The sequence below is a fragment of the Alligator mississippiensis genome, chromosome 4, assembly GCF_030867095.1.
Source record: "Alligator mississippiensis isolate rAllMis1 chromosome 4, rAllMis1, whole genome shotgun sequence".
Classification (NCBI taxonomy): domain Eukaryota; kingdom Metazoa; phylum Chordata; order Crocodylia; family Alligatoridae; genus Alligator; species Alligator mississippiensis.
In genome coordinates, this window is record NC_081827.1 from 4,265,190 (window position 1) to 4,289,176 (window position 23,987).

The 23,987-nt window shown below is 53.1% G+C and overlaps 1 long non-coding RNA gene and 1 other non-coding gene across 4 annotated transcripts; one reads left to right on the top strand and one right to left on the bottom strand.

Annotated features, from left to right (window-relative positions):
- Positions 1-944: 944 nt before the first annotated feature.
- Positions 945-4,266, bottom strand: LOC132249931 (uncharacterized). The gene is made up of 2 exons (XR_009461463.1): positions 3,750-4,266; positions 945-3,315 (listed from the first exon to the last, which is right to left on the bottom strand). It is a non-coding gene; the product is annotated as an uncharacterized LOC132249931 (long non-coding RNA).
- Positions 3,260-18,216, top strand: LOC109285384 (uncharacterized). 3 transcript variants are annotated; one of them, XR_009461462.1, is made up of 5 exons: positions 3,260-3,335; positions 10,543-10,624; positions 11,563-11,928; positions 12,884-12,991; positions 13,683-18,216. It is a non-coding gene; the product is annotated as an uncharacterized LOC109285384 (transcript). The 3 variants fall into 3 exon arrangements; XR_009461461.1 differs by lacking the exon at positions 3,260-3,335 and adding an exon at positions 4,341-10,238; XR_009461460.1 differs by lacking the exon at positions 3,260-3,335 and having other exon boundaries at positions 4,341-10,624.
- Positions 18,217-23,987: the final 5,771 nt, after the last annotated feature.

Genomic DNA, 23,987 nt, shown 5'->3' on the forward strand with positions numbered 1-23,987 from the left:
CTCCATCAGTCCGGCCTTGGGAAGCAGGCTGGGGCCCGTGCGGACTTGCTAACACTGCTGAGACCTCAGCAAGGGAACGGGAGGAAGGGTCTTGTTGTTGGAGCCCTGCGCTGAATGCTTGTCCTGCTTTTGTTCTGTTCATTTTCTAGCTGTTATACTGGGTAATAAAGTGCATTTGCTTCACTCTGGGCGTCTGATGGTGTCTGTCCTCCCCAATTTGGAAGAACGAAGGCAGAACTGAGTAGCATCTACCTGGCTGCGTGGCCAGCTGCTGATTTACCAACCTCTGGGAGGGGGACCTGGAGCCTTGCCCTGCCCTGCCCTGCCCTGCCCTGCCCTGCTCTCTGCAGGCGGCAGCTGCTCTTCCTGTGCTCTGCCTGTGGCAGTGCAGCTTGGACTGCTGGGCCCCCTAGGGCAGGCTCATCTGGGGGCAAATGCAGCCCAGTTTTGCCCCTGCCCTCTCCCAGGGTGCTGCTGGGCCTGGGGTAGGCCTGTCCACCAGCTCCCAGGCTTTCCAGACTCTGTGGGGGGACATCACAGCTCATGGCCAGACAAGGAGGGAAAGGTTGGGAGTCAACCAGCAGGCTCCTCAAGTCACACTCTCCTCACCCCATAGCCATGGAGGGGAGGGACAGCCAGCACCTGGGGACTTTGGGCTCATCTAGGGCAGAGTCCCTGCCTGCCCATCCCTGCTTGGAGACACCTCCCTAGGATGCTTACCTTGATGCCCACGGCCTGGGAGCATGAGGGCACCGAGCAGGGCTGGAAAGACTGCAGCGCCAGGGAGCTCGGGGAGGCTCAGCCCTTGGGACACAGCAGCATTTCACTGCAGACCTGTCTCTCCCCTGCCCCCTCCCCAGTTGTGCTTTTCCTGGCAGTCCCAAGTCAGGTCGAAGGGGATGCCTGCCAAATGATTTGGAGATGCAAAAATCTAGAACTCTTGGTTCAGAAATGATAGCTTTTATTAGACCAACTAGGAAGTGGCAAAAAAAAAAAAGATCTTTTTCTGCAAGCTTTCGAGGTCAAAGGCCCTTCCTCAGGCTCAGGGGAAATGGAAGCTGGTACATAGTCCCCATAGGTAGGAAAGGAGTGTGATTTTTGCACGGAGGGAGCTGGAGATGGAAGCCCGTCCCTCTGGGTGCACGAGAGTGACTCTGGGAGTTGTTCTCAGTTGCTCCTTGTGCAGACCAGGTAGGATTCCTCCCCTGGACGTGGCAGGGGGCAGGCAGGGAGGGTTAAAAATCTTTCTTGTTGTTCTGCAATGAAATTTAAAATGTGACACTTAAACAAAGTGCCAAAGCCCATTCTGGTCGTCAGGGACCTCCCTCCTTTTTTTAATTTTTATTTTTGTTTGGGGTTTTTTTTTTCTTTGGTTCTTGCTGCAAGTTTCATCTTTCAAAGTGTAGCCGGTTTCAAGTGAGGGGCCCAGTCCTGTGTTGGGGGCGAGGAAGGTGGTGTGGGGCCCCATCCAGTGGCAGGCTGAGTGGAGGCAGCGGGGAGCCCCATCCTGGTGCACGGGGTCCGATCCAGCCTGCACACAGGTCTCGCACCACTCCTCCAGCCTGCCGCACCAGAAGGTTGAGCAGCCCGGAGCAGAGCATTCGTGCGGCGTCAGGGGATTCCTGGAAGAAGGGGCCGGCCGTGATGTTGTGCAGCTCAGTGGGGGCTGGCGACCAGCCTAGCTCCCAGGGGCCGCGGGCAGCTGGGGTAGAAGCAGTCTGTGCCCCAAGGCTGGAGTCTGATGGAGCCAAGCTGGGATGGGGGGAGCTGCCGTGTCTCCAGCATGTGGTCCAGGGGACACCCGTGTCCTTCCCTGGCTGAACTGCTGGGGGAGACCTGTGCTGAGCTCTGGGGTGTGAGGGGTGGGGTGGTCGGTGGGCAAGTAGGTGCTGTTTGGAAAGCCCTGCCAAACCCCATGGTGAGTGCCCCGCCAGCAATGAGGCCCAGCACATCAATGCGGTGCATGGGAACCAGCCCCATAGCGCCCACAGGCACCGCAACCAAGGGAGACTTTTAAAGCAAGTGTAACTGGCACTGTGTTCCCACTGAAAGTCCCTGGGACTTTGGCCCAAAGGGTGGCGTGTGCCTCTGAAAGTCTCTGTATGTCCTTGCCCTTCAGCTTCAAAGCCAAGAGGAGCTCTGAACTGATGGACTTGCCACAAAAGCTGCTGTCTGCTCTGGGCCTGCTGGAGTCAGTCCTGGGGCTGCTGTTGTTCAGTGTCTCCATCAGGGACCTGGAAGATGGGGGGGGGTACACCCCAGAAAGTTTGCAGATGACACCAAGCTGGGGGGAGCAGGAGATGCCCTGGAGGGCAGGGCTCGACAGATTGGAGGACTGGACCAAAAGAAATCTCGCGAGGTTCAACAAGGACAAGTGCAAAGTCCTGCACTGAGGCGGGAGCAATCCCCTGCACCCGTGCAGGCTGGGGTGACGGGCTGGGCAGCAGCTCTGCAGACAAGGCCCTGGGGGGACAGGGCACAAGAAGCTGAACAGGAGCCGGCAGTGCGTCCGCGTTGTGAAGAAAGCTAACGGCATCCTGGGCTGCATTGGTAGGAGCGCTGCCAGCAGATCGGAGGAAGTGATTCTGCCCTTCTATTTAGCCTTTTCCCCTGCTTTCTTCCCCTCTGCTTTACTGTTTGTCTTTCTAATCTCTACCTATTTACATCTCAGTGAGATCCTGTCATGCTTTTAGCTTCTCTCATTTCTTGGAGTCTCAGAACAATAGAGTCCCTTTGCCAGATGAAGGGTGACTGCGCCAGAAAGTTTGCCAAGAACTTTTTCCCAACTACTCAGCGGGTCTAATAAAAGAGCTTACATCTACTCAAAGAACCTCGCCTGCTTTCTGTTTGGCACCGGAGAGCTCACATCTGGAGTCTGATGTTCAGATGACGCCTGAGGCCCATGCCGCTCTCTTTCCCAGGCAGGCGGCAGGGACGTGGAGGGGGATGCAGACAGTCCGAGCGCAGCGCCTGCAGTTGGAGCTGGGTGTGTGATCCGGCACTGCTGGGTGAGTCACGAGTCAAGCTATTTCTTGAATCCACTGGTGGTGGTGCTGGCGTGTGTGTGAGCCCCATCATCCCATCCCAATCTCACCTTCCTTTAGGGCTCTGTACTTGATGTAGGATATTATTTTACATATTAATTAATACATATGCCTAGCTAATGAAATTCTCGCTCTTTAGGATGTGCAATTCATTAAGAACAAGCTTTTATTGGGTCTAGATTCGCTTTGAAAAAAGAACTGGGAATAAGCCGCCAATTCCAGGCTCATCCAGCCCCCTGGTCCGGACTTGACAACTGCCGCCACCACAAGGCTGAAAGAGCAAGCGAGAGGGTGAGCGGTCCCCATCACCATCACTTGCCCCGTCCTGCCATGGGGAGGGCGGAGAAGACTGCCCGGGGGGCACCTGCATGGGACGGGCCTCCCCCTTTCACAAAGTTTCACCGGGACAGAGAGGAGGGGACTCCCCTGCCAGGGCAGTGCCTGCCTGGGCGGGACCCATGCCCATGCCCTCGCCCTCCCCTGCCCAGCCGGGTTGTGTCTGCCCCCGCCCCGGCCCCGCTCCCTCGACGGGGAAGGGAGGGAGGCCGGGGGCAGCTGCTTCTCCCCCTGGCTCCTGGGTCTCGGCCGGGGGCCGGGCCACGGGCTCCCTGTGGGCCGGGCGCCGCGGTGCCCAGACCCCCGCTCCCCCCCGGGCCCTGCATCGGCCCCGCCCCGGCTCGGAGCCCCGCACGGCCCGCTGCGCACCACCGTCTTCTCCGCCGGCCCCGGGAGCGGACACGGGGTGCAGCTGGGGCTCCGGCATGATCCTGGCTGTGGTACCAGAGGCTCCTGGTTCCGGTCCCGGACGCAGTCCTCGCTGAAGTGCCCGGCGCTGGAGGCGGGCGAGCAGGACCTTGCAGAGCAGGACCCGCCTGGGCCGGCCCCGGCCTCCCGCCTCCCGCCTCTCCGTGCCAGGGAAGGGCTCGGGCCGGGCCGGACACGACCCGCAGGAGCAGGCGGGGTCCGGCCGCGGGCCGTGCCCACCCAGGGGCCCCGAGGGGGGCGACCCCGACTGCAGGGCGGCCCCGAGGGGTGCGAGCAGGGACCCCCGGCCCGGCCCGGCCCGGCCCGGCCCAGCCCCGGTGCCGCTCGGGGCGGGGAAGCGGGAGCCGCGGCCCCCGATGGCACCAGCGCTTGGGACGTGAGACGATTGCCCGGCTTCGGCGGGACCCCGGCCAGGCAGGAGCCTTCCCCGTCGTGGCGAGGCTGTATTTGGGGAGGGCTCGTGTGGGGCGGCGGCGCGGGGAAGGGAGGGGAGAGGAGGGCGGCAGCGCCTCCCGCTCCAACCCCACGCTCCCTCCTCCGGTCCGACACTGGACCCGGCTTTCCCGAGCGGGAGGGGATGGTCCCCATCTATCCGCTCCCAGCCTGGACGAGCACATCCCTCGACCCGGGGATGCAGACAGCGGCGAGCCACCGGCCGGGAGAGCCCGCGTCCCCGGGGCGCTGGGCAGAGCGGGGCAGCCTGCCACCCCCCTGCGCCCGCCCACCTTCCAGGCTCCGAGTGCCTCCCTGGGGTGCGTCCCGTCCGGCCGACCCCTTCCCTGGAGCACCCCCGCTAGCCTGGGGTCCCGCTGCCACCGTCCCAGGCTCTGGACTCACTTCTGGCTCTGCGCACCTTGGAGAACGCAGGCCTGATCGTCCAGTGGGTCCTAGACCCAATACCAGCACTTGGGGCACTTCCCCAAGTCAGGGGCTTATTAGGAAGCCTCCCTTAGTCCACAGACCTAAGGGGCCTCCTCGGCATAATGTAGACCCACCCCTCAATAAGTCTCCCACACCGGTCACAAAGGAGAACTTTATTGATGACAGGGGTAGGGCGGAAACAGGGTAAAAGGTAGAGCATTGTCATGGAAATATCAGAGGAATCCCATAGAGCAAACCAGGGTGGCTGAGGTAGCCTTTTGATCTCGCATCTGAGTTACTGTAAGCTACATATCTAGTCTGATCTCGAGTAGCTTACTCACTTGCATCGTCCAGAGGTGGTTGGCGTTTCCTCTGGAGGCAGGGCACTCTTGGAGCATGCGGTGATGAGGAGAGAGCCAGGTTCAGATTCACCTGGATGACCGCATGGCTAATGGCTGTTTTCTTCCTGGACCGGGCCTTTTTATCACCTCTCTGACCTCAGCAGCCCGGTCCAATCGAAGCTGCCAGTGCTGGCCACGAGCCAACCAATCTAAAAAGCCTCACTGGCTACCTGGGCCGATGAGCGGGGCTTTCCCCCCCTCCCCAGGTGACCAGAGCATCTGCTTCCCAGGCCCCAGGCTTTTGTCATGTAGACAGGGAGGGAGATCCCTGCCCTGAGGGATTCAACACCAGTCTCTCACGCTGGCAGAGACAGAGCTCTGGAGAGGGACACCGACGGTGGCATGTCTGCCGGCAGTCACAGCCACACCTGCCCCTGAGCCTGGGGCCTTTTCCCAGCTGCAGAAATGTTCAGTGCTTTGATTAGATACATGTTGCTTTTTCTCACAACCACCCTTGGTAGCTCAGAAAATGTTTAGCACTTTAATTAGCAGCAGGTTTCTTTTTATCAATTCCCCCCCCCCCCCACCCCCTTCCCGTGAGGAAAGGATTTTTTATATCCAGTGGGCTGATGAAGTGACCTTGGTGCATTTCCTGTTCCAGCATGGTTTCCATTCATTGTGGTTTGGGCCAGAGGAAGTTTGCGTCAGGTGATGATGCTGGCAAGGTTTGGTGTTCACTTAAAGGCTAGGATGGGTGGTTCTGGGAAGATCACTTTAAGAACTGGGTCTCCTTTTAATGTGGATTGCACTTGTTTGAGGATTTCTGCACAGATTCCAGGATGGGATGGGATGTCATGACTCATGGTGTGTGATTCATGGGGCGTCTCTTTCTGCGCTGCTGCAAATCTTCCCGTGGTATTCAGGTGGCTCTTTCAAAAGTGCAGTCTGTCTCCTGGAGGAGTGTCCTTGTTGGGTGAGCATCAGGAGAGCACAGGCAGGGACACTGTCTGCGATCTGCTGAGCTTGCCCCCGTGTCTGCAGTGCTAAGAGTTTCACAAAGCTTCACAAACTTAGCCACTGGCACCAAGGGCAGGGTCGGCAGAAGGCAGACTGCACCCCGCCTCTGTCTCCTTGGCTAGGGACAGACACTACACACAAATTGGTTTCAGTGATCAGAAATGGGTTTAAACCTGTAACAGAACAGAACTTCAGGACATATACAGCAGTATCTAAATGGCTGAAACTGGTAAACCTGGTTGAATGTAGTATCACTGATTTGGGTCAAACCAGTTTACGCAATGTCTGTCCCAGACCCCTTCCTAGTTTAAGTTAAGCCAGAGTCCCCCAGCATCCCAGGTGCTTTGCAGCCGTGGGCTGTGCTGTCTGCTCCAGAGATCAGTGCTGGTCCCAGCCCTCTGCTCCCTGGCCAGAGCTCCTTCAGAGATTGCAGGCACCGCAGGGTCTGCTTGGCTTCCCGCTGCCCCCTCCCACCCCTTGTCTCACTGCTTACTGCTCAAGCAGGGAGCCCCCATTCCCTCCCATCTCCCACAGCACAGCCCCCAGCCCCATGGATCCTAGGCGTGTAGCATGCCAGCTAATAGGGCTGGGCAAAGCTTCAGACCGTGATTCGGATTTGGAGATGATTCAGATGATTCAGAGACCAAATCTATAAATCTGAATCGAATCGCTGGAAGCTTTAGGCTTTCTGAATTGATTCAGGGCTTCCGAACCACTTTGGAAATATCCACCACTTTGTGGTGTCACCAGGGTCCACCATCTCTGCAGCTTTCACCCGCCCTGCGGTGTCACACATACATGTGACACGAGTTTTGCTTTCAAGAATTTGGGGTGCACTTCCCCCTGAACCCCTCCACCAATCTTCTTGAAACTTGGTAGACTTCATGCTCTCAAAAGAGTCTACCACCCCTGCAAGTTTCATCCCCCTCCCCCCCCCCCAAAAAACAAAACAAAACAATCAAGCCAACAAAGTTATAGATATTTCATTGATTCCCCATTATACCCTATGGCTGGATTTCCGAGGCCTCTCCAAAGCTTCAGAGCCACTTCAGCTGGATCAAAGCAGAAACCCAGTTCAGAGCTCCGGACCGGATCCTTGGCATCTGAAGCTGCCAGATCTGAAGCTGGATCAAATAGCTGCCGACTCGCGCAGGCCTACTAGCTAATGCTGAGAAGTGTCTGTATGTGCATTTCTCCAGTTTCACTGGGACAGGCAGACAGAACAGTGTCCACATAGGGATTTTTGGAGCTAGTCAGCTGGTAATGCTGGTACTGTCCCTCTGTTCCTTCCTTGGAAAAAGCTGTTTAAGAAGAGCTTGAACTAATGAGAGACTTTTGTTTTGCTGATGGGCTGATAAACCCTGTGTTACTGGCTCCCTGCTGGCTCCCTCACCTGTCAGGTTTGCTGCAGACAGTATGAAGCAGGAAGAGGGATGTTGAAAAGCTCAGTACAGTAAAAGTCCTGTTAACCGGCATCTTACAAGCCAGCTTGCTCAATTAACTGGCATGCCAGCTTGTAAGATAAAGTGAAACCAGAAGTGCCCACCGTGGCAATTTTAGTTTCTCTGAGCCCCCACGGCCCAGGGCAAAGCAGCCTGCGCTGCTGGGACTCCACGGCCTGGGGGCATAACATGCTGTGCAGGGCCCACCTCCCTGTCGCACAGGGCCTGCAGGGCCTGTGGGAGGGGCAGTGATGCTGCGGGAGGGGTGGCAGGATGCCCCAGACATGGCGGGAGAAGCGGTGGTCCAGGCCGTTCAATTAACTGGCATATTTTGTTATCCAGCATCCCCCATTCCCAGGGGATGCCGGACAGCAGAGCTTTTACTGTATTATCAACAGATGCATGCATTTCACATCCCCTTTTTTTCCTCAGAGTGCTAGTAAAGGGCTGGGGGTCTGGCATCACTCCCACCCCTTGAGCAGCAAGTGGGGAAAAGCCAGGGACAGTACCGGCAGGGTGGGGGTTTACACCCCTCCCTAATCAGAGCATCCTGCCAGGGCCTGGCCATGCCCCTGCTTAGCTTAGCACTGTGGAAGGGAAGGGAGGGCTGCTCTAGTGTCTCCTGGCTTCTAGCCTGAGCCTCTGCAGGCACGTGCCTGCATTTCCTCAGTCCAGAGGGACTGTCTGCACACTTGCAAATCCGTTCAGCCTAGCCGGGTTAGAGTAGCCTGCAAAGATTGAATCAATTCAGGCTCAGGCTTTTTGAATGTCTCTCCCTAGGCCTTTTGCACACTCTTTCAAACTAGTTTCTGCTATTCAGTTTATTTTCCTTTGTTAAACATGCTCAGTTCTTGCTCTCTCTCAAACCAGTTCATATTAGTCATTTTATTTTGCTCTTGTTAAATCATTTCATACACAGTTTATTTTGATCTCTCCGCTTTACATTCTTAATTTAAACATTTCATATTGTTCACTTTTTTTGCATGATTTTCTGTTCTCTGATTGGTTTCTTGGAAATACTTACCCAGATTTATATGCTCTTCATATAATGTAATTCTTTCTGAGTTCCTGCTGTTTGCCTGTTTACATTGTTTTCCTTGCCCTTAGTCTGCATGAACTTCAGGAAATGCTGCAATTGGAAGGCATCCAAAGGCAGCGTATGAAGTTTTATTTATTGTCACCAGATTTAGAATTTTTAGAAAATCTGGTATTTACTGTAAAAAAAAAGAAAAAAGAGAAAAGGGCAACACGGGTGGTTATTAACTATATTAATATGCAGTTCTTCCTGCCAAGGCATGTACCGCTGCCCCAGTTCTGTTTTTCAGGCATGCCAGCACTCCAGCACCTTACAATGTAGACAGTGCTGTTTTTCCAGCACTCAGCCCAAAATTTTGCCTACGCTATAGTCTTTTAGGCCTAGACTCAAGAAACATCTTGATGTTGAGAGCCTGGCCAGTGTTGCTAGAGGTGACCCCATACCCAGAGCTCAAGGTACATTCATGGGGCAGTGAATGGCCCTGCATTGCTGAGGACAGAGGGGATGGAGGTGCTGGGGCTCCTGGAGATGGATGGAGGCAGCATGCGGCAGCCAGGCGAGGAAGGGAGGGCAGCGTGTGGATGGTGGTGAACCAGGGCAGGCTGTACTGGGCCTTGCATCATCTGACCAGATGAAACACCCAGTGACGCCTGCCCTGCTTGGCCCGGTCCTGTCTGGGGCCAGGGCCGTGTCAGTCAAGGTGCTCGTTACTGCGGTCGGGCTGGGTGACTCCAGGTGGTGGTGATACCATATGCACTGGGTTCCCCGAGCCACAGGCGTGTTGATATCCTTAAAACTCAAGTAGGTTGGTGGACTTTCCTTTAGAAATGCCAGGCTGACCCCCTGCTAGTGGTGTTCGTCCACATGCTGAGCCACCTTTTTGTTCTACTTTAAAAAAATGGATTCCTGGCCTGCCAGGCACAGAAGTTGGACTCACCGGTCTGCAGCTCCCTGGGTTACCTTTGGAGCCCCTCTTCAAGACTTCAGATACGTTTGCCACGCTCCACCTCTCTGGCACGAGGGTTGCTCTTAGCTATAGGTTGCAGAGCAGTAGTTCTGTAGGACCTAACGTCTGGACTTGCAGGACCCTGGGGTGAATGCCCTCAGGTCCGGGTGATGGCAATTACTGGTCCTCTGAAATCCTCTCCTGTTTTGTCAGTTCTACTGATTCCTGTCCTGAGAGGAATGGGTCCGTGAAGGAACCTTCTCCAGCAATGTCCATAGTAAAGATAAATGCGAAGAGCAACTTGAGTTTCTCAGCAATTACCTTGCCCTCCATGAATTCTGCCGTCACACCCTGCTGAGCCCCGGCAGGCTTCCTGCTGCTGGTCCTTACAGAAATGTTCTGTGTCTCCAGCCAGTTTTCTCCTCTAAAGTCTATTTTAGCTTGGGATTCATAGATTCATAGATGTTAGGGCCGGAAGGGACCTCAATAGATCATCGAGTCCGACCCCCAATGCCAAAGTGTATGCCAGGAAAGCACGCTCTGGAGTATCAGGGTAAAAACAGGCAGCCGGGTTGATGTGGGACTGGCTCGGCAGGGATATGTGTCAGGGCCACATGCCAGGTTAAAATGACAATTACACTGAATTATAATATTATAACTATTTACTATCTGGCTGTTTGCATGGAGGAAAACAAGCGGTGCAAGCCAGGGCTGGTGGTGTTAATTGGTGTCCAGGAATTAACGTGCCCAAACTCAAACGCGTACGGCCAAGTGAGGTCAGTTGAGGTAAGTGCCAGTCGACTGCTTTGAGTAGCAGCGGAGCCACCAGCTCCAGCCTGGCCAGGCCCTTTGCCTGCGCTACACCCTCCCTTGTGTGCTCACATGTTCCAGGTCCCAGATTGTCAACACATTTTCTAACACGCGTGTCTCCCCCACTAGATCGAACTCGGGGATACATGTGTGGTGCATTTCCCTCCCATTCAGCACTGAGCAGCATTCAACAAGGGGCATCTCGGCGCTGGGAGGTGGTGGTGCGCAGAGGCGCAGAACTTCAAGTGATGGTTTAAGCAGGTGGCATTTGTTTCAACAGGCTTGAAGACAGCAGAGCATGAAACCCCCGAGAACCTGCCGACCAGCCGAGATTCTCTGTCTGGGCGTGTGCTGTGCGGCCGGTACGTTGCACCGTCTTTCTTCCTTGCTCTCTTGGCACCCGACTGGACAAATGGCACGGGACAAGTGAAGATGAATGCTCATAAAGAGAGGTGGCCAAGGATATGACAGGTCTGGTAGCAAGGATTTGTAACACATCTGAGCCCAGGATAGTGCTCTCCATTTGGAGAATAGGATGGTGCCATACAGTTGGAGCATAACATGTGGAGGGGGCTGGTTTTAAGACGTGGGGCTGGGGGAAGAGTGATCCTAGGCAACTGCAGGCCAGTTAATTTGATACCGAGGGCAGGCAAGGTAGTAGGAAGCTGGAAAAGGAATGACTACAGACATGCAGACGGAAAACCGTATTGAATGCAACGCGGGTTCCCTGTAAACCAACTGCACCAGGCTAGCCCAATGGCTTTCTTTGATCGGAGCCAGCCAAAAGAAGCACCATTGATCTAATCGATTAATTCTCAACCAGAGGTCCAGGGGCTCCATGTGGGGTGCCTGCAATGTTAGCAATGTGAGGTGCGAAGCATGATTCACAAGATAAACCCAGAGATTTCAAATGGGGATCCACAGGGACCTGTTGTGGTTTGAGTTCTTTGCAACAGAAAAATTGCACTGCTGTTTTCTGTAGTTAAAAAAAGAGTAAAAAACCTAAGAGTTGGTATTTTCCAAGAGGTGCCTCATGTCTGTGGGAGGGCTACCTCGTGTCTAAAAAGGCTGAGAACCACGGACCTAATCTATTTAAGTATCAGTTAAAGTATTTGATAACAGGCTGCAAGGACTGCACTGACCCTCTTGCCTTTGTCAGCTCATCCTGGTTTTAGTGGTGCCAATCAAGCCGCATGTCCAGAGGCTGTGTCACGTTGACAGGCCAATGACTAGAGATAAGGCAAACGAGAAGATGCATGGAGAAGGGCAAATAACGTCCTGTTCTTTTATTCCCTGCTAGGCTGTCTACTCAACCTGGCCGGGTTCACGCGTGGAAACGAACCCAGGAACATTACAGCATCCGTGCACAGCAATGTATCCATGTCCTGTGCTGCTGCATGGAAAGATGTGCAGCTCTCTGAAGTTACTGTTAACTGCCAGACTGACTCGCACGAAGTTGTGCACAGCTTTCGTGATGATGAAGACGACCTGACGAACCAAGCAGAGAGGTTTCGCGGGCGAACTGAAGTCATTCACAAGGACATTCGCAATGGCAAAGCATCTTTGCTGCTGAAAAATATAGTCCCAAATGATATGGGAACCTATCATATTTACTTTTTTCACCGCGGGGGTTATGAGCACTGCATCTTCCACCTTCAAGTGCCAGGTATGTCGGTGTAGTTACCTTTGCTTATATCTCACACATGCTTTCCAAATTTGTGCACACATAATATACACACATCCGAGAGAGCGCGCACACTTTCACACCCCTTGCGCCTCCCAGGGGAGGGCACTGTGCATACCCAGGTGTATTGCAACACGACGTCCTCGAGGGCTGGGTGCTGGAAGTGTGTTGTTCTTTCTTCCACATGCTTCACAAAACAGCCGTCCTAGTAATGACTTCACGAATAGGAAGGAGGACTGTCCAAGTGGTGCGGTGTGAAACCAGCCTGTCGGGGCTTATTGACGTGATTGGATTTTTCATTTCCAGGTGGACTGGTCCCCCCTTCCCCACTTGGTATTAACTGGAAAATGATCCTTCAGACCTTTTACAAAAGGTCTTCTTCAAGTAGAAAGCAAAGCACAAAGGTTTTCACTTTGAAGGATGGCACTCTTGAAGATGGAGTGGCACGAAAGCAGGGGATTAAAATGGAGATGTAGCAGGCCAAATCCTGGCACCTTGACACCACTAAGGTGCATTTGTCTCTGACCCAGGTGTCTGTGCCTTGCAGTCTGTCTTAGTCCACGGACTGGAAAGAAAGAAAAACTAAGGTTATTTGAGCCATGTTCTGCCCCAGGAGCTGGCAACCCCTGGCACATGTACATGGCACATGAAGACATTTTGCTTGGCATGCTTGTGCACAGTTCGGGGCGAGAGCTGAGGGAGCATCTCGAGACAACTCCAGGATCTGGTGATTCAGGGTACTCAGGCTAAGCATTTTCCCAGCCCCTGCCCCCACCCATCTCCAGCCCTGGCCTTTTAGGACTTTGTGCATCCAGCGGACGTGCCACCATCACCCCAGAGGCCAGTAGCTGGAGGTGGTGCTGGAGCTGCTCCCCCCGGCTGAGGGGGATGGAGGAGTGGCTGCCCGTTCTCACCTGGGACTTGCTCTGCTCCACAGGGAAGGGCGCTGCAGTCCCAGTGCTGGGAGCTGTGCACTGTCTCGCTGCCGTCCTGCTGCTATACATGGTGTTGTGAGCACGTGAAGATAATCTATCTTCCTGCAGAGGTGAGTTGAGTGGGGCACACGTGATGCCCATCAGGCTCTGCCGGCTCCTGCAGACCGAGGCATTTGCTCGCACCTGTCCAGCACCTTGTAATGAAGTGGGGTTGCATTTGCAGCCGAGGCATTGGGGGTCTCACATCAGAAGTCAGTTCATGCCTGGTCCATAGCACCGACCCCTCCCAAACCCCGTCCCTAGAGAAAACCCCAGGGGAGTCTATGGGGTATAGAGACTTCATGGCCTTTTTATCCCCCCACCTCAGTTTTCCACCACCTTGCAGCTGTTGCAGTAATAGAGACGAGGCTCCCCTCCTCCAACCAGCTCCAGGGGGACCAGAGGAAGGAGCCGCAGGGGGAGGCTGGTGGTTACTGTAGGCCAGCGTTCAGTGTTGCCCATGTGCCGTGGCTTGGGACACTGAGATTGCAGCCGCATTGCCCAGGTCAGAGCGCCAAGGGGAGCGTGTCCTGCCTCTCCTGGTCTCCTCACCCCAGGTGCAGGACCTGGCTGAATGGGTTGCTGTATCAGGGACATGATTCTGGGGTCGTGGGCACTGATCCATGGGGTCAGTCCCAATGGCGGGGATAAAGCCCCAGGGAGCAGTGGCCACGGCTCCTTGTTCATGGCGTGGGGAGGGAAGAGCAGGCTGGCTGGCCTGGCCGCCTCTCGCCTCCAGTAACGCAGCTCTGCTTGTTGCAGCCCAGATGCAAATGCTGACTTGTGAGCCCGAGCACTGAGGAACCCAAAGTGAGTCTCGCTTCATCTTTCCCAGCACCTCTACGGTACGTGACCTGCCTGCTGCTGCGACTGCCGGGGCCCAGTGGAGCGGACGGTGGGACGTCTGCCGAGAGCTGCTGCTTAAGGAAGTCTCCCCAGGACCTGGCAAGGCAGAAGTCCCACCGGAGAGGAGGCCTTAAAGTGATTCCTGGTGGAGGGATGGGTTGTGGGGTAGAAATGCTAGTAGGGTGTGTGTGTGTGTGTTTGTTTTATGTGTGTGTGTCACAGGGCACTAAGGTGCGTGCTTCTTTAAGGGCATGAACTGCCTAGGAGAGAGCCCAGCAGTCAGTCAAGAGCCTCTCGGCTGCAAGTTATAGCCCAGGGGCTCGTATTTTGATTTCTGTTTGTAAACCGGAGGATTGGGCTGGGGCTCATTGGGGGCCCACTACAGTGTGGGGACCCCAGCGCCAGTGTAGGCGCAGTGACAAAGCGGGTGAGCGGACCCCAGCACCAGGGGGCACAGAGACAGAGAGACAGAGACAGGGCTGCGGATAGCCCAGTGATGACCAGAGGCCAGGTTAAACTAAGGCCTTGGAGAGACACTGTGTGAATGCCATCTGCGAGGCTTGGGGCGTGGTAAAGGGACAGTTTGGAGCCACACATCTAGCCCATAAGGCTGAGGGTGTCCCGAGAGGCATCCATTTTGGAGCAGGACCCAAAAGGGTTCAGCGGGGTCCATCAGGACTGTGCCCAAAATACAAACTTGAGGGCAGCCTCCCTATTTATTACAGTTACAACAAGACATGGCAGGAAAGAAAGAGGGTGCCCGTTGGGCAGAATTGGCATGGACAAGGAGCTCTAGGGGTATCATGGCCATCCCTGGAGACCCCATCCCATGACACTGTGTAATACATTTTCCCCCAGTTTGCAGAAAAATGGAATCAAAGGAAAGTAGGGCTGAAAGGGACTTAACAAGTTTCCTAGTTCAGCTTCATGCTTAAGGCAGGGGCATCCCCAAATAAACCATCCCCAGCAAGAATCTGTCTAACCTGCTCTTGAATACTTGCAAGGATGGAAATTCCACTGTCTCGAGGTGCCTGTTACAATGCTTGACCACTGTCATCGTCAGAAAGTTCCTCCCAATATCCAACCTAATTACCTCTGCTGCAGGTTGAGGCCGTTGCTCCTTGTTTCATCCCTGCCACAGAGAAAAGGCCATCTCCATCCTCTCTATAGTCACCCTTCAGGTAGTTGAAGACCATTATCAAGTCTCCCCACTCAGTCTTCTCTTCTCCAGACTAAATAACCCTAGCTTTTTCAGCCTCTACTGACAACCCTCAACTTCCTACTTCAAAGGATCATACACAGGAGATTCAGGGACAGCTCCTCTGCTGTTAGGTCACCTGACAGTACCTTGAATGCAAGGCCTCAGGAGTTCCTCCTGCCACTCCTCAACTGATCCTTTAAGGATGATGGAATATTTACACCAGCATAATAGTAGTGGACAAATGATGCAAACTCGTAAACTGTGGTAACTTCACCCAATGTGGAGAACTGCCCTAGAAAGATGTCACTAGAGTTTCACCCCTGATTAAGTCTAGGTTCCATCTGTCCACCTTCAACATGGGGCGACAGTCTGCTAAAGGCAAAGAGGCATCCTCTCACTGTCTAGTAACTGTTCACAGCCATGGGACAGCTGCACATCTGCCCTGTCCTATTCCTGGTGCAGTTTATACTAGTGTACCAAACTGGTGCCATTTAGGCTGAGGCATGTGTTCATCTCTCCCTGGCCTATGCCTGTAATGTGGGCCTTAAAGGGTTATCACTGGTGCATACCAATGCAAGTGGCAAGGCACCTCTTCCTGCTCCCAGATGAGTTGAAGAGACATCCACTATTCCCTGTCCAATGTACCAACCCAGGAAGTCATGTCAGTAGCGTTAAGTATAGACAGACAAGATTCTTTGGGTAAGTCCAATATTTTTTATTAGACCAATTAAAATAGTTGGAAAAATCCTTCTTTACAAGCTTTCAGGTAAAACACCCTTCATCAGACTGATGAAGCATCTGCAGTTAGTCTATCCTTTTCCTGGATGAAATAGTAAAGAAAGCCAGTCAGTGAAAATGTAAACTGAGTCAGTCAATGGGGGAGAGACAGGTGGGGTTGGGGAAAGGGAATGTAGACCTGGTGATAAGATATAGCTGGTAAATAGTAGAGAGGTTACCTGGGGTATCAGATATTGGGCAGGTTGTAATGTGCCATAAAGCCAATGTCTATATTTAGTCCATGATTTTTTGTATCCAGTAGCTTGATGAAGTGAAGTTCGTAGGCTTGTCTGTGAAAGGTGTCTTGTAAATTCCCTTTGAGGATTAGAACTGAGAGATCGGAAGGAGAGTGATTGTCTTGTAAGAAATGCATCCCCACAGGTGGTTGGGTATTCTTGTCTTTGATTGATTCCCTATGTACGTCATTCTGGTACACCGGTGGTGTTTGGGCTCTCCTACATATTTCCCATCAGGGCATTTGGTGCTCTGTGTGCCCAGTGTGGGAGAGCTGGGCATGTAGAGTCCCCCTACCTGGGGTGGATCATCCTCCTGCTTGCCTGCCACATCTTTTTGGTGTAAAGAAGTTAGGAGGTTTCATTGGGGAAAATGGGATGTTACTCCACCCTCGGGTTGGCTCGATGAGAAAACGAGTGACTTAGAGCTCCACCTCCCCTACACCCTGTCCAATGGACAACCAAAATAAAGTCGCGGCAGCAACTGGGACTCAGTGCTACACGCTTGCCTCAGTCTGCTGCACCCTCCTGGGCTTGGCTTAATCCTCTCCTTGTTCAGTTTCAAAGTCCAGGGTAACAGGCGTATGGTCTCCCGCTTCAGCCATCCCCTCTAAAAGGCAGAAAACTCTGTGGCCACCACCTCTCCCTGCTGGGCCACTGAGGTCATGACAGGGTGCACTCCCCTGGCTGACCCTTCTTCTGTGGTAATGAAACATCAACACTCAAGGAGAACTTAAACTTTCAAAAGACCCCAGCATCTGGCATGTTGCCGCCTAGGGAACGGGACTCGCATGTCCAAAGCTCCGTCTGGTGGACTCAGTCGCGCGATGGGTCCCACCAGTCGCACTCAGCAATCACACTGCCAGTCTTTAGTGGTGAGAGGCTCCTGGCTCTCCCCTGTGCCAGCATGGGTATGCTCCCTCGGTGCACTCTCTGGGTTCTGCCGGGTCTGCAAGGGGGCTCCTTGCAGCCCGAGCTGCTTTTGGTCCCGCGCCACATCCTGGGGCTTGTCAATGGCAAGGATGCTCTTTTATGATGTTATCAGCTGTGTGCTGTCCCACACGCAGGGAGAGCATGCACTTAAAATGCTCTGCTGGCTTGGGTCACTGAAGGGAAAGATAAGTAACCTTTCAGCCCGCTCTGGGCTCTGTTCCCCCACCAGTCGGGGTGTGTTGGGGGGGATTCCCCCTGCTCCCGGGGTACCTGGGAGTCTCATCACTCAGCACAGCGACACATCCCCCACTTCAGGTTTTGGAGACCTGTTGCTCTCCGGTGGCCTCAGTCATTACCTGAATCCACGTTCTGCCGTACTCTGTGGATCCCACTGTTAGCCACGGCATTGTCTTGACCTGGTCTATGTATCACCACAAACTTGGGTAGCTGAAGGGAAGGTGAGGAACCCTTCAGCCCACTCCGGGGTTTGCTCCGCCATCAGTCAGGGTGTGTCGGGGTGGGGGGAGTTCCCCCTGCTCCCGGGGTACCTGGGAGTCTCATTGCCCAGGATGTTGCCCCACTGGATGAGATAGTTTACATTTCTGGAGGTGCAGGTGTAAGATCGGGGAACGGTGATGGTTCTGCTGTGAGGTGGAGTTATTGTGGGACTGGTGGAGATGTGTTGGCAGGTTTTGCATTTCTTGTCCCAGCACGGTCCCGATCCATATAGCGTCCCATGCAGACTTGCTAACACTGCTGTGACCTCCGCAAGGAAGCGGGAGAAAGGGAGTGGCTGCTGGGGAGCCCTGCGCTGAATTCTTGTCCCATTCTTCTTTTGTTCATTTTCTAGCTTTTATCGCTATATAAATGAAACGAAGTGTATGACTGTATGTATGTTTGCTTATAACTCAAGAATGGCGGGTCCTATCTACTCTAAACCTTCCCAAATCACTGAACACCACCCGAGGGAAAACTATAGGTGGGATAGTTTTCACTTGACCCTTTCTGGGGCTTCCAGGGACTGGGATTTCTTTGCTTCAAAGATAACAAACTGGGACCTCTCCATTTTAGCTGCAGTGAATTCAGTTCAATTGTCATTATTATAGAGATGCTTGTCTTTTTTTTCCAACTCAGTTGTCATTATTGTATTGAAGCTTGCCCTTTTTTTGCTCCACCTTAAATATTACATGTTAAATATGTTGTCCTAAGTTCTTTGAAAAGAAACAAGCACTGCAATTACAGAAACAACACCCTGGGCGAAGAATGGGTACTTCAGCTAGTTTACTAATAAAGTGCATTTCCTTCAGGGTGGGCGTCTGACTGTATCTGTCTCCTCCAATGAGGAACAACGAGGGGAAAATCAGGGCTGCCCGGTTGGGGTGGCAACTGGGGCAATTTGCCCCAGACCCCTGCAAAGTAAAGGCCCTCTGCCTCCACTCCTGTGTGTACCTTTGGCCCCTGCCCTGCGACATCGCTCACCACAATTCTTGGTATTTTGTTTTCATAAAGAAGAGGAAAGTGGTGTATTAGTGTGATTTAGTGTCATCTTATTCTCAACATGTCATTGTGACATTATGGGACCCGTCCCTGACCATGAAATAAATATTATGCATAGTTGTGTGTGAAACACATGCTAGTTTGAGGCTTAAGTGATTGTTGCATTGAAGTCCCAGGGGAAGTCCAAACCAGTCATGGTAAGGTAACATCTTTCTTTATCTCTGGACAGTCATAGCATCTTTCTTTATCTCTAGGATGGCTTATGATTGGCCTAGCCTAGGGCCTAGGCCAGGGGTGGGCAATTTTTTGGGTGGAGGGCTGCTTTCTGAGTTTTGGCAAGCCAACAAGGACTGCATGACGGGCAGCCAGGGGTAGATAAATATTAATTTTCTAAATTTTTTTAGGTGCCCCCTGGGCTGGATAGAATGGCCTGGCGGGCCACATATGGCCTGTGGCCTGCATTTTGCCCACCCCTGGTCTAGGCCAAGTAGCCCCGGCTCCAGAGCCTGTTGCGAGGAGAGAAGGAGCAGGGAAGGTTTAAGGAGGGGTGGGTGGCAGAGCTGGGCTCTTCTCGCAGAAAGACCTCCAGGGGAAAGAGTTCAAGTTGTGAGTGAATGTCAGCTCTGTGGGTTTTAAGGGGCAAAGTCAGAAATGAATTTGCAAGAATATAATAATTAATATGAGATATATATATATATATATATTGTTTTCTTTATATTTGCCAAAGAAAATAACAACATTAGACAACACATGTTCAGGTTCACCTATTCCCCCACTTCAAAAAGTACTTAAATGCAAAGTGTCTATATAACTCTTGGGGGGGGGGGGGGGGCAGAATATATGAAAGTCCTTCTTGACTGAGGAAGCCTGTGCTCCAAACTGCAAATCTTGCTTCCAGTATTGCAGAGATGACTTGCTCTCTTCTGGCACTTCAAACAGCAACAGATGCTTACTAAGGCCCATAAGAATATGAGCAGCCTCACACTGCCCTTCATCAACAGGTTAAAGGCTAAATGTACAAGTTTATTCTCCAGCAACAGTACCAACACAATCCTCCTTCCTCTGTCTACTCTCTCTGCAGTTACTTTCCTTGTCCTTAAACAGGGGCAAGGTCTGCTTATCCTCTGCCAGACCCACAAACCTGAACCAAGTACAACCCAGCTTATGGGGGTTACATGAGCACCAGCTACGATTTCCAGGCAAGGTCCCACTGGAGAGTAATTTTCCGTGGCAGGTACCACAGGGAAAAGGCCTAGGAGTGGTGTGAGGCCAGGCCTGAAGGCAGGAGTCCTTCCTTCCTGAGTAGTGGAGACAGCCAGCCAGCAGGCCACAACCAGAAGACCTGGGAGACTGAACTGGGCCCCAGGAAGCTGGTAGGAGAGAGAAGCTCTGCCAGAAGGGGTTGGGAATTTGGAGGAACTCAAGAAAAGTACAACCCTATTCCTATCCCCTTATCCCCATGTAAGATAAAATGAAGTGCACCTATCGATCTGGGGCATCAAAAAGAAGGAAGACAAAGGAGAAAAAAGCTTGGGATGAAAAGGGGAGGATGGGTGGTGAAAGGAAGTAAGGAAGTCGGAAGTGGAACAGGGGATGCAGGTGGCACATCACTTGCAGGGGATGAAGAATATTCTGATCGTGAAAATAAGACAAAGGAAGCAAGCAGTGATGTGGCAGGAGAATGGGAAAATGAGCCAGGTTTGGTGGTGCAAGCTGAAGGAGACATCGCATCACATGAGAAAAAAGTGACAATTGATCTGGTTTCTGGATCTGCGCCTGAGCTTCACCAGGAAATGTTCTCTAGTGACCCAGACACCCGGGGGCATCTTGATAGGTTGCAAAGGGATCTAATTGTGTCCAAGGGCTCACCACTCAAACCTGCAAGCTTCCCATGTGATTCCTCCAAACCATGGGTGACTGGGGCCTCTTGAGTGGGGGGGGGGCACATTCCCCCCCCCCCCCCCACACCAGTCAGCAGCTGGGTGGCGGGTCCCCTGGTGGCCTCTCTCACTGACTGGGGGGAAGGACCGCCAATGGCTGATTGTGCTGACTGCGGGGGTTTCCCACCCCCAATCTCATTCACCAAAAAAGCGGCTGTGCCGCTTCCAGAAATCGTGTGGCCACTTCTGGAAGCAGCACAGCTGCTTTTGCTGGCAACCCCACTCCCCAGCTGGCACTTGCAGACAGGGCACTGGTGCTCCCACCTGGCCCCCTGCCTGCTGGCTAAAGGGGAAGTGCAGCCTGACAGGGGAGGCACCACTGCTCTCAGGTGGTGCGTGTGCGTCCCTGTGCACCGCCTACGCGCCACCACTGCTCCAAATTGTCATTGCCTCCATCTGTCTTCTGCCAGACTCTGCCCAATGACGAGAGCGTGGAAAGGGACTAGCTCACCTGGAGCCACAAGGCAGCTGGCCTGTTGTGCTTTCCATGCTGCGTCGTCTGAGATCAGAACAAAAACCCAGCCCTGTACCATTCGTTCCAGATTCTGCCATGGGGGGTGGATGGTAACTGGAGAAAACTGTATGACAAAGTGAAGAGTCATGAGGCCTCTTCTGGTCATCCTCAACATTATTTACAGTGGAAAGATTTTGCAAATGCTGTTAGTGGAAAAGGGCTCTTGAAAAGGGTACACAAGTGGGCAGAAAGCCCACTTGTTCCCACTTGTCAGGGCAAGGGGAGGGGGAGCCACATGTGAGAATTCTCCCGTGATGCGTGCGTGCAAGAATTCTCGCACGTGGACCTCCAGCTTTGTATACACACGCACGGGTCCTTGTAGGGGGCAGTGGTGAGGGGCCCCCAACATCACACCTGCCCCAGGCCCCGTAAACCCTCTGGGCAGCCCTGGTCAGGACTCCATTCCTTGGCAATTTGGTTCAGGGATTAAAACCCCCACAGTACTAGCCCATTCAAGGCTATTTGAGCTTGGCTCAAATCTGCCCGGCCTTTAATTCTGGACAAACAGCTGGGGCCCAGTCACACAGCTAGGCTGAAACCAAATGAAGTTGCAACAGCAACTAAAATGTGCCAGGCTCTGAGCCCTGGGCCCAGGCGCACCAGGCCTCACCCTGACTCAAAGAGCGCCAACAAAATTGCCAGGCTCCAACCATGGTTACTCTTCTCCAGGGACGAGTACCCCACATGGTATTATTTCACTCAAAACCCCGAAAAACAAAAGGGGACCCCTACTTTATCTCTTTCAGAGCCCTGCAGGCTGCTTTAATTCTAGCTCAGGGGCCGGCAATGTTTTTGGGCCGAGTGCCAAAAACACCCACAACCTCGACTTGCATGATTTTGGGGTGCAGAGGCAGACAGCAGTGGAGCTGCAAGGAGCCCAGTTCTTGTTGTGCCCATGCAGCCTCAGCCCCTTCCCTGCCGTCTGACCCAAGATGTGCATGCACTGCTGCCCCCGCCGAGCCAGACCAGGGATACGGCGACCACACTGCAGCTGCTTGCAGCCTCCCCTGCTGCCTGCCTCAACCAGCCTGGGCTCCGGGCAGGGTCCTGCTTTCCACTACAGAGCCCAGGTGCTTGCAAGTATGGAAATAAAGTATAGTGAAGTGTTGGATGCTCAGGGAGGCTACTTCTTGTATTATGAATAAGATTCCTAATACACTTTATTACGGCTACATTGTGTGGAATCAGAAAAAAATAAATGCCTTAAACTTTGATCATACGAGTTATAAGATGACTAAACCGCTTTGTGGGGAATTGCTGGCCCTGCATAGCAGAGCAGATAAGGGAAAGTTTGTTCTTTGTAACTCCTCTGCACCTGCCTTGCCCACTGCGGCCTTGAAGGTAGCAAAAAAAAGTATGTACAAACTCTGATTTCCAGGGGCAAAAAGGGAGTGTTAGTTCTTGCTTTGTAAACGACCTTGTCTCCCGCATAATTCCCATCCTGATAACAGCAAAGCAGTAATGAGCTAGTGTTTGTAGCTGCTTTTTCTAGCAAACTCCGCTATATGATTACATGAGTTGTAGCGACTGTTAAAAAGTATATAAGCCTCTTGATTTTGCTCTTGAGGGGGAACCCCTTCCAAGTGCTTGGGAAATCCATGTCACTTTGGGGTCCCCCCTACAGCTGTAGTTTCATTTAAATAAAAGCTTCTGCTGACCTGACCCAAAAGTATGCTGCGTGTGTTTCCACAACAATTGTGAAAGAATATCGTTTGACTTTGTACCTATCTTGCTGTGCTTTCTAAGCTTTATATAAAATGTCGCAAATGAACGTACATTTGGATTAAGTTGTATTTGTTATAGTTTGGGTCCTGCAGTGAACAGTGACAGCTATGACCCAGGAAGAGAACAGACCTTTCATGATACCACAGCAAGGTGTTCCTCCAGTACAGACCATGTGGCTTCCTCCACCTTGATCTTTCTTCTCCCCCCCCAGGGATCATGTTCAAATTCCTCATGTTATAAGGCACTCCTTTGTAAGAGGCTGTCTCCAAAGTCTAACCCTTATCACTACATCTTCCCCTTTTATATAAATAACTCTCACTCTTGTGACAGGCTGTGAAGAGGAACCGACTAAAAAGGAGATTGTGGGAACGAAAAAGGAGACTGCGCTGGGAGAGCACTGCTTCCAGAGCAGCCGTTCTTTAAGTTGAAAGGAGCTGGTGCAGCTCGGCGCAGTGGTAGAGGGGTTTGTGTGTGTTTGTGTGTCCCAGACAGTTGGGTTGTGTGTGTGGGTGTCCCCCAGAACTTGTGCTGCGTGCGTGTGTGCATTTAAGGCACTTAGGTTTTGTGTGTGTGTGTGTTTGTGTGCTCACATCCCAGACACTTGGGGTGGTGCATGTGTGTATGCATCCCAGACACTTGGGCTGTGTGTGTCAGTGGGTGTGCATGTCCCAGAGATACTTAGGTTGTGTTTTTGTGTGTTTTTCCAAGACACTTGGGTAGTGTGTGTTTGTGTCCTAGGGACTTGGGGGGGGGGGGCGGTCCCAGAGACACTTGGGTTGTGTGAGTATATGCATCCCAAAGACTTGGGTTGTATGGGTCTGTGTCTACACAGCAATGGCTCCCGTCTACTGCAAGAGGAATTTCTCATTGTTAGCACACTCACCCCAAGTCACCAAAGCTGGGACTTGAACTCTGATCTCCCACGTGGTGGCAGAAACACTGTCACAACCACCAGTGGTGGTGCTGCCCCAAGCTGCTAGGGGTCTTGACCTTCCTGGAGCCCAAGCCTCACGTGGAGCTGCCTGGTCTCTGATTGGAGGAGCTGGAAGCCAAGCTGGGACCCCTCAGGTCGCTGCTCAGATCCTCCTGCTGGCCACAGCCTCTCGTAGGGGATCCTGGAGCCCAGCAGGAGCCTCTCCTGCCGGCCACGCCGCGCTGCCGAGGGTCCCACTGCTGCCTGCAGGTCCTGCTCCTTCAGGCTCTTCTAGGGCAACCGCTCCCAGCCCACTGGCTCCGCTCTTACCAGCTCTTTAAAGCTCCTTCCTCCTAGTCCCTGGCTAGTCTCCCCTTGAGTCAGCCATGCTGCCCCTTTTATACCCCTCCAGGTGACCCACGGGCCAATCAGGGGACATGAGGGGTGAATCTCTGGGCCTGATTGGTGAGGAAAGGGAATCCCACGTC